This window comes from Petaurus breviceps, unplaced genomic scaffold, assembly GCF_028583685.1.
Source record: "Petaurus breviceps papuanus isolate PSGF00001 unplaced genomic scaffold, PetGlider_PUasm1.0 90564, whole genome shotgun sequence".
In the NCBI taxonomy this organism is placed as follows: domain Eukaryota; kingdom Metazoa; phylum Chordata; class Mammalia; order Diprotodontia; family Petauridae; genus Petaurus; species Petaurus breviceps.
The window spans coordinates 622702-630701 of NW_027187275.1; the positions used below are offsets into that span (position 1 = coordinate 622702).

The 8000-nt window shown below is 40.2% G+C and overlaps 1 long non-coding RNA gene across 2 annotated transcripts in view; it reads right to left on the bottom strand.

Annotated features, from left to right (window-relative positions):
* The window catches only part of LOC138142331 (uncharacterized), a 29982-nt gene extending 24026 nt beyond the window's left edge, over positions 1 to 5956 (bottom strand). For both annotated transcript variants that reach the window (XR_011163412.1, XR_011163413.1), the window contains exons 1-2: positions 5686 to 5956; positions 4815 to 4866 (exon numbers count right to left, since the gene is read on the bottom strand). This is a non-coding gene — a long non-coding RNA (uncharacterized lncRNA). The remainder of the gene's footprint in view (positions 1 to 4814; positions 4867 to 5685) is intronic.
* Positions 5957 to 8000: the final 2044 nt, after the last annotated feature.

Genomic DNA, 8000 nt, shown 5'->3' on the forward strand with positions numbered 1-8000 from the left:
AACAATTTGTACCCTCAGACCCAATTATACATTTCCTGAGCATGTACTACAAGGAGGTCAAAGACAGAAAGAAAGGTTCCCCATGTGCAAAACTATTAAAGCAATACTTTTTGTAGTAGCGTAAAATTGAAAATAAAGTGGGTACCTAACAGTTAGGAAGTCAAATCAGTCATTTTTTCAGCTGTGTCTGACTCTTTGTGACCTAATTTGGGGTTTTCTTCACAGAGATACAGGAGTGAGTTGCTATTTCCTTCTCCACTTCAGTTTACAGATGAGGAAACTGAAGCAAGCAGTGTTAAGTGACTTGGCCAGGGTCACACAGCTAGTAAATATCTGAGACCAGATTTGAATTCAGGTCTTCCTGACCCCAGGCCTGGCAGTCTGTGCACTATGCTACCTCGCTGCCCAACAGTTGGAGAAGAGCTGAACAAATTGTTAAATGTGAATATATTGAAATATTATTGCACTATAACACACATCAAACATTATAAAGACAGAGAAATTTGGGAAGACTTTTATGAACTGATGCAAAATGAAGAAAACAGAGATAAGAGAATACTGTACACAAATGTAACAGTAACATAAAGAATAACAACAAAAGTCATCAGAACTCTGATCAAAACTCTCCAATATGGGGCTGCTAGGTGGCACAGTGAATAGAACACCAGCCCTGGAGTCAGAAGGACCTGAGTTCAAATCCAGCCTCAGACACTTAACACTTACTAGCCGTGTGACCTTGGGCAAGTTATCTAACCCAAACTGCCCTGCCTTCCCCCTCCAAAAAGCAAAAACAAAAACAAAAACGCTCCAATATTAACTCCAAAGAACTGACAGAAAAACATACCTCCCTCCTCTTGGCAAGGAGGTAGCCAATTGTGTATATGGATTGAAGCTTACATTGGCAGTCCTAGTCAATTAAATAGGTGGGTTTTCAGAATCACAGAATTTTAGAGGTGTAAGTGAACTCAGTAGCCATCTAAGTCACCTATAACCAAAAAAAGAATCCACCCTACAACATGCCAGACAAGTGGTCCTCCAACTTCTTCCTCCAACGAAGGGGAACTTACTACCTTCCAAATCAGCCTATTCCCCTTTTACATAGCTCTAAGTGTTAGGTTTTGTTTAACTAAAACTTCTTTGCTACAAGGGAGGGACCGACTCAGGGATGGGAAGAGGCATTACTAGGTAGAGATAGCAAAGCTTTCTTTTTTCATTTGTCTGTTTTTTGAAAGTTTTTTATTTTCAACAATATTCATTCATCCAAGTAGCACTATATAGCTAACACAGGGAGACCAGGGATTTTTTTCCTAGGGTAGAAAATGTGGAAGGCACAAACATTTAACACAATCATTCTTTCATCAGACTGTAGAAGGAGTGAATTCAGTTGAGGAGCTGGGAAAAGGGAATTTAGGTTCCAGGAGCCTGTGGAGACAACAGACTCTGCAGTCTGTTCCTTTTCTCCTTGTCCCTCCTTCAAATAAAGAAGTCCAGTGGAGAGAGTGCCTGGCCTGGAGTCCTAAGTTCAAATCCAGCCTCAGACACTGACTAGCTATGTGATCCTGGGCAAGTCACTTAACCCTGTTTGCCTCAGTTTCCTCTTCTGCAAAATGAACTGGAGAAGGAAACTCCACATATCTTTGCCAAGAAATCCCCAAATGGGGTCGCGGAGAATCAGACACAACTGAAAGCAACTGAACAATACCTTTCCCTGAGCTTCTCCTTCCCTCCTTGTTTTCTGGATGGACCAACCTCTATTCTTTCCTCCTTTAGCAAACAGAAATAGTACCCAGCAGGAAAGGCAAATAATAATGATAATAATGGCAACATTTATATAGTGTGCTAATATTTGTAAATTATGTGTGTTTGTATACAGAGAGAGACAGTCTCATCTGGTTCTCACAACAATCCTGTGAGGTAAATGCTATTATTATTATCCCTATTTTACAGATGAGGAAACTGAGGTTAACAAAGAAAAAGTGACTTGTTGAAAGTCACACAACTAGAAAGTCTTTGAGTTAGGATCTGAGTTCAGGTGTTACAGACTCCAAGTGCCGCTCTATCATACTGCCCCCTAGCGGCCAATAATAGTAATGATGCTCTCAGACTCATTGAGGTCTCTGGCAAGGGTAAATAATAGTACAGATACAAGTAATAGTGCAAGAGTAAAAGTTTAAGTAGTACAAGCATCAATGAACAATGCTCTCTAGGACTGAATGGACTCTCTAGGACTAGCATGGAAAATGAAGTCCTAGGAAAATCAACCAATCACATCAGTCTTCAAGCAATTCTTTTAGGTGCTGGAGATACAAAAACAAAAGTGAATTCATCTCTACCTCCAAGGAACTTATATTCTATTCTATAGAAAGAGACACGTGTGTATATGCACACACACATAAAATAAATGCATTTTAATTTGGAGGGGAGGGTACTAGCAGCTATGGGGATCAGGATAGGATTCCTACAGAATGTGGCCCCTAAACCAAAAAACAAAAAAACAAAGGGGCGGCTAGGTGGTGCAGTGACTAGAGCACCAGCCCTGGTAGTCAGGAGGACCTGAGTTCAAATCCTGCCTCAGACACTTAACACCAAAAACTAGCCGTGGGCAAATCACTTAACCCCAATTGCCTTCCCTTCCCCCCTCCAAAAAGCAAAAAAAAAACAAAAACAAAAAAAAAACACCAAACCCCAGAATGTGTCCCTTGAGCTGAGTTTTAGAAGAAGTGAGGGTTCTTAAGAGGCAGAGGAGATGAGGGAATGAATTCCAAGCATGGGGGTAGTATTGTGTGTGAGAAACATTAAGAAAGCCAGTCTTACTGAATCAGTGTGAGTACGTGAAGGGCAATAATTAAACTGGGAAGGTAGCTTGGGACCTGCTTTTAAGGTGCTTTAAGTTGCATGGATTGTACTAAAAAATCCTTCCAACTCTGAAATTCTACTCCCTGCATAAAGATGGAAACTAATTCTCCCTCCTACTGAATTTGCCTTAATTATTTCTTGTATTACTTTTACATCATGAATTACAAAGTTGATCTTGGGACTTGTTTCATTTTAGAATTAAGTGGTATAATATACTTTGCAAAACCTAAAATGATATGTAAATGCTATCATCATCATCATCATCATCATCATCATCATTAATGTCGCTTGTTCTGGTTGGTGCTGGTTGCCCCAGACACCAGCACTACTGGTTAGGACTCTGCTTTCAAACACAGGACAAGTCCTAACAAACTAATTGGAAAATGTTTGCCTGAATTATTTTATCTTTCCTGTTCAAGCTTGTTTTTATAAATCAAATAAAAATGGGGGACAATACTTACTTTGCTCCACTTTTGTTTAGTTAAAGAGCTTCCAATCCAATCTAATAAGCATTTAATAATAATAATTATTATTATATTGAATATATATATGATACCTAACATTTATATAGTGCCTACTATGTTCTAGACACTGTGCTAAGCACTTTACAATTATTTTCTCATTGAACCTCACAACCACCCTGGTGGTAGGTACTATTATTATCCTCATTTTACAGATGAGGAAACTGAGACAGACAGTGGCTTAATGACTTGTCCAGGGTCACAGAGCTAGTAGGTTGAGGCTCAATTTGAATGCAGATCTTCCTGACTCCAGGCCCAGTACTCTATCTACTATGCCAGTTCCTATTGTGTGAAAAGGTTCTAGGGATCTAAAGACAGTCTTTTATCATTTTTGCCCTCAAAGGGTTTAAATCCTACCCAGGGGACTTATTTATTTATTTGCTTATTTATTTATCTATCTGTCTATCTATCTATCTATCTATCTATCTATCTATCTATCTATCTATCTATCTATCTATCATCTATCAATTTATTCTGGGCAAGAACTATGATTTCACTAATATAAGGGGTTTCTGGAGTGGGACTCCTCCTACCAAATGCAGTTCAGCACTTTCAGGTCTCATAGAGCTGCCTGGGACACTGAGAGGTAAAGTAGCTTGCCCAGGGTCACATAGTTAACATGTGGAATCATCAGGATTTGAACTCAAATCTTCCTGGCTCCAAGTCCACCTTCCTTTCCACTCCACCATGTTGTCTCTGTATGCTAGGTACTATTTGTCTTTCAAAAAAAAAGAAGAAATTCTTCAAAAGAAGAAGAAATCCAAACTATCTGTTAGTCATATGAAAAAATGCTCATGTCACTATTGATTAGAGAAATGTAAATTAAAACACCTCTGAGGTATCACACCCACAAGACTGGCTCAATGACAAATTTTGGAGGGGATGTGGGAAAATTAGGCCACTAATGCCTTCACTATTGGTGGAGTTGTGAACTGATCCCACCCTTCTGGAGAGCAATTTGGAACTATGGCCAAAGGGCTATAAAATTGTGCATACCCTTCAACCCAGGATTACCACGAGCAATCTTTTTAAAAGAAAAATAAAAAGACCTATATGTACCAAAATGTTTATAGCAGCTCTTTTTTTGGTATCAAAGAATCAGAAATTGAAGGGATACCCATCAATTAGAGAATGACTGAACAAGTTGTAGTATATGATTGTGATGGAATACTATTATGCCATAAGAAATGATAAAAAATATCGTAGAATGATCAATTGTGAATGACTTAGCTATTCTCAGCAATACAGTGATCCTAGCCAATTCCAGACTTGTGGTGAAAAATGGTATCCACCTCCAGAGAAAGAACTGATAGAGTCTGAGTACAGATTGAAGCAGGTTTTTTTCACATTTTTCTTGCCTTTTTTCTTTTCGAAATTGCTAATATGGGCATGTATTTTGCATGATTTCACACATATAATTGAAATTACATTTCTTACCTTCTCATTAAGTCGGGGAGGTGTTGATGGGGATGGGATTTGCACTGGACCCCTAAAAGGAAAAGACCATGTCTTTGGGACCTAGACCCCAAATCCCCTGAACCCAGATCATCCCAGTGAATAATCCTTTTAACTGCTTTTTTACTGGGGCTCTCTCACCACTTAACTCCTTCCATTGTCTGCACCTGGCCCATCCCAGTCTATTTACCATTCCTTAATACCATCCAGATCTTCCCACATTCTTTCTGTATAAAATATCCATTTTACCCTCATCAATTGCATAGATTCTTAAAATCTTGCCTGCTTCTATTGGTAACACAATAAACCTTGTCTCTGACTGAAAGAAGTCTTAAGTGGTTGCATTCTTTCTAGGCAGACCTATGCCCTGCACCCTTGCATTTTGGGGTTCCCAAGACCCCTAGACTGCAACAGGGTGAGAGGGGAGAGAATTTAGAACCCAAACATTTTTCTTAAATGAATGTTAAAAATACATAAGTAATGAATTTAGAAAAAATAAAAATAAAAAGATTTGAGACTTCCTGACTTTTGCAGAACTCCATGAGATAGATGGTACTGAACCCTAAACTCTTACCACTCTGGAAAGAAGGAAGGAAGGAAGGAAGGAAGGAAGGAAGGAAGGAAGGAAGGAAGGAAGGAAGGAGGAAGGAAGGAAGGAAGGAAGGAAGGAAGGAAGGAAGGAAGGAAAGAAGGAAGGGAGATTTTATTACAATCCCCTGGAGTTTATATGGGAGCTGTAGCCATTTGTATATAAGGAAAGGTCCTTGATTGTAGCCTGCTATCAATTCCTTCTGCGCATTCATACAGGTTATCCTCTATGTCTGAAATGTATGCTCTCCACTCTCATCTCTACCTGTTGAGATCCTTCTCTTCCTTTAAGGCTCAGCTCCTTTAAGTGTTTTCTGTGTGGCTTTCCTGATCCCCAAATCGATAAGTGTTCTCTATTCTCAGGTTTTCTTTCAGCATTATATCTGCAGGCAGCTGAATGACATAGTAGTTAGAGTGCTGGACCCAGAGTCAGATCAAATTTGTCCTCAGATACTAACTTTGTGGTGCTGGGCAAGTCACTTAATTTGTTTGCTTCAATTTCCTCATCTGTAAAATGGAGATAATAATAGAACCTCCCAGAGTTACTGTGAGGATCAAATGATATATTTGTGAAAGAGTTTGTTATAGCACATTCTAGTTATGATGTCCTTTACTATATCATATATCATATATATTTGTTTATATACTGTATTTCCTTCCCCCAATACATCATAAACTTCCTGAGGGCAGGGACTACATTGCCTCTATCTTGGTCCCCTCAGAAAGTAGCACAGTGACCAAACTATAAAAGATATTGAATAAATGTTTGTTGAGTTGTTGAATCTGCATATTTAAAAACCTGCACAGCCAGTATGGAGATGCCTTTTTCTTTCCTTTTCTACCACCCCACCCTAGGAGTGGTGTCCCCAGAGGGAATGCATGTGGCAAAACTGGTTGCATATAAGGCTTTCTCCACATACCTCCCCCACCTTAGGTGTGGCTGATAACAGCCTAGAGTTATTTGAATAATCCCACCCAGTTGCCTCTGATTCTTTAGTACCTAAGAAACATAATGAGGAAAAGTTGGGATGCTTTGGTAGCTCCTGGTCATGGGGGAAAAAGGAAGGAAGGAAGGAAGGAAGGAAGGAAGGAAGGAAGGAAGGAAGGGAGGGAGGAAAGGAGGAAGGAAGGAAGGGAGGGAGGAAAGGAGGAAGGAAGGAAGGAAGGGAGGGAGGGAGGGAGAGAGGGAGGAAGGAAAGAAGGAAGGAAGGAAGGAAGGAAGGAAGGAAGGAAGGAAGGGAGGAAGGGAGGGAAGGAGGGAGGGACAGACATAGGGATGGAGGAAGAAAAGAAGGAAGTGTCAGGTTACATGGCAAGTCTGTCAGGAAAGAATTCAAGCACTCAAACCTTCATTCAGTCAAAGTAGTAAGATTTATTGTAATGCCAATAGAGCAGGATAGATTCTTAATGACTCTACACCTTGATGGGGGTGAGATTGATACTTACATACAAAAAAAGACAGTGAGAAGATTTGGATGGTAATAAGGAGTGGTAAATAGCCTGGGGGGGGGGGGTAGCCCAGGTATGACAGTGAAAGGAGTTATGTGGTATAGGGTGGGTCTGAGAGTCACAGTGAAAGGAAAGGACTACTGAGTATCTAGGTGGGCTGAGATGGGTTAGATGCCTTAGGTGAGATGCCAGTGATCTGGGCAGCTGAAATGTATGGAAAAATTCAGAGTCCAGGTCCCATCACCCAATCAGAAGGAAGGAAAGAGATGGAGAGATAGAAGATAGAATGATAGGCGACATCAAGATTTGTCATCGCCATTTCTAAATCTGTCATTTGTGCCTGAGATTCTTTTAAAGGCAAAATTGCAGGATCTGCCTTCCTGGGGAAGTATTTATGAGGGCAGAGGTCCACAAGAGGAGCTGTCAAGGAAAATAACCTCAGAAGAAGAGGGTCCCTGGGCTAGCATTGCATCACTACAGATGTGACTTCAGCCATTCCTGTCTGTGGTCGAAAACATTGCATATGATGACACAGAGAGATTTATTCTGGGGAAAAATTCAGCTAGGAACAATAACAGCAAGCACCCATTGGAATCTCAAATGGAATAGTAGAAGCAACCACCTGATGCCCCATGCTGGGAACTTGGAGAACTACAGGAAGAATCTTAAAGAAAGAGGGAAAACAGGGTGCTGAAGGGGAGCTGCAACACCCATTGCTGGGATCAATAGAGAAAAGAATTTGCCTTCTTGACTATAAGTAACCAAGAGCTATACAATCATTTTTGGGACAGAGTAGCTCATTGCAGAATGTATGTATTTTCTAAGAGCTCTTGGGATCATAGGCATAGAGCTGGAAAGGATCTTCCCGTTCATCTAATCCTATTTGATTTTACAAATGAGGAAACTGAGGCTCAGGTTCTGATGTGAGTTCCATTTTGTTTTATTCAATCATTGCAAGAGTGTTCAAGGTTCTTGCTAGCCACTGCATGAATAAATAAATCAGCACAGGATACAGATTGCCTAGACTGGTACATTGCAGTTTATTTATCCACTCAAGAGTGTAACACACAGCATCAGTAAGTGATCAATAAGTATGTCTCACAATTCCACAGATCTCACACACATACACAC